We start from the raw sequence: 2500 nt of genomic DNA, 5'->3' as shown, positions 1-2500 counted from the left end.
TATATGCATGCATACATATCCAAAACTAGCAGGAGGCTGGTTATTAAGCATGTATTACTCCAGGGAACACATGCAGATATTAGCAAACGTAGGGCCATAAGGGGAAACCATGGCCATTCCTTCCACCTCCCAATATAGCATCCTTTAAAAACAAAAGCCGAGTGCAGCAAGGCCAGTTCTAAAGAAGTTTTCAAAGAATTACGATTAAAATCGCAAAACCTAGAGTTGGGCTCTGGAAATAACTTGTTCAGAATAAGACTAATAGTGCGCTTAACAGGCACGTTAGTGAATAAGGACTCAAAATCAAGATTGGCCAAACTTAAGTCACCTTCTTGAGGTAATATTAATTCTTTGAATTCATTAAAGTTAAATAGAATATAGTTGTTATCCTAGTGAGAGGTTCCAATAATAGGACAATGTACTTTGGCCCCACGTTTGCTAATATTTTCATGCGCTCCCCGGAGGAATAAATGCTTGATAACAGCCCTTTAACATTCCTCCCGTTATTTCATGCTCGATACGTGGATGGCCCTTTTGCCCTTTTCAGACGTCAGTTCCACCCTGATTCGTTCCTTGAATTTGCCAGCTCACGACACCCTGCTATCGCGTTTAATATAGAAAAAGAGCAGGAGTGCTGTTTACCGTTTTTAGACGTTCTGGAATCCGGGGATATTAATCGTCTCAATACCACTATTTTTAGGAACAAAAAACCGCCTAAAGGTCTGGGCTCCAATTCTTATAGTCTTTGTTACGATACCTTTAAATTCAATTCTGTGTTTACTCTTATGCATCGGGCACTATTATTCACTTCGGACTGGCTACTATTTCACAGTGAAATTACCTTTCTTTATAAATATGTCAACGATAATTGTTTTCTTACCGATGTCGTTAACGGGGTCGTAAAGAAATTACTTAATAAAACGTTCTCTTCCTACCTTTTATGTTTTAATGTTCCTACGAAACAAGTCTGCGCCTCTTTTCCTTACTTAAAGACTGACAGCTTTCTCAGGAGACTTTTCTAAAATAATCAATGAAAAAGTTTGGTGCCCTTGATGTGAAGTCAATTCCAAAAACCCCTTCAAAATTGGCTCCCTTTTCAAAGTGAAAGACAGATTCTGCCCTTTGATGATGTCTAATGGGGTTTGCAAGTGTACTTGTCCCAGATGCGATATAGGAAATGGCGTGGGATCCACGAAGCATCTTCTTCAGGTACGAGTTGACTCTCATAGTCGGGTTAGTCATAGACCGGGATGTCACTTGTCCACCCGGAAACATCTGACGTGAGAAATCATTCTTTGAAAATTTACAGTTGGTAACGTGTTGGCCTCGTAATCTCAGGGACCAGCGTTCGCTCCCCGTCAAGGGGCGGATAGTGAGACTGTCTACTGGATTGTTGCTGCCGTAAGTGACGTCATGGTGGGGGGTTGGGGTTACCCGGCCGACGTCCGACCGTGAGGCAATAGCCTGTGGGAGGACTGAAACAACCAAAGTTTAGCTTTAACTTTAACTTCAATTGGAAAGGTTAACAACTCTAAAGACTTATTTATTTTAGATGCATTGAAAATTCAACAACTTGTTCCGTCTTTAAATATAATGTCCTCAGCTGTTCAACTTTTTTGTCATGATTTTGTTGACATTTCACCGTTTCTTATTGTCTGCTTTTTATTATGTTGTTTTTAGTTTTACTCTTGACTTTGACCTGGCAGGTCATCTCCTCTCTCTTTTTCTCTTGTAACTTTGTGAATGTATTAAGCCTGTGTGATTGTGAAGAACAGTGAATTTTTACCAAACGTTTTTAGTGAAACTGTGTTTTAAATATAAATTCTTACCACATTATCTTATTGATAACTGATGATAGTAATTATTTATTTTTTTTTTATCTTCTGACTAATTATACTTAATTTCTTTTCAAAACTTTTTATTTGTATCTTATTGTGAAACGTTGCGATATACTGTTAGTATGTGAAATTCCTATGTTCCTGCCTGCCTTCTTCTGTCTTATATATATATATATATATATATATATATATATATATATATATATATATATATATATATATATATATATATATATATATATATATATATATATATATATATATATATTATATATATATATATATATATATATACATATATTGATAGATAGATAGATAGATAGATAGATATAAAGCAGAAGAAGGTAGGCAGGAGCACGAGACTTTATTGCAACGCTTCCCAGTATGCAGATATATATATATATATATATATATATATATATATATATATATATATATATATATATATATATATATATATATATACTGATATTTTTAGTGTCAGGCTTTATCGACATTTTTTGTACTCAGTGTTCTTCTATAATAAATCTATGGATTATTCGTGTTAGATTATGAAAATTAAGTTTCTGGATATTAAGGATTTTAACACTAAATGCGCTCTTTATCGTGGATTTGGTTTCCTATAAATATCTCTGATGTAGAGGGATTAAGAGTTTCTCATA

Source organism: Macrobrachium rosenbergii, chromosome 49 (genome assembly GCF_040412425.1).
Source record: "Macrobrachium rosenbergii isolate ZJJX-2024 chromosome 49, ASM4041242v1, whole genome shotgun sequence".
NCBI classification, from domain to species: Eukaryota; Metazoa; Arthropoda; class Malacostraca; order Decapoda; family Palaemonidae; genus Macrobrachium; species Macrobrachium rosenbergii.
The sequence above is the reverse complement of the archived record's forward strand: the minus strand, read 5'-3'. Positions refer to the sequence as shown.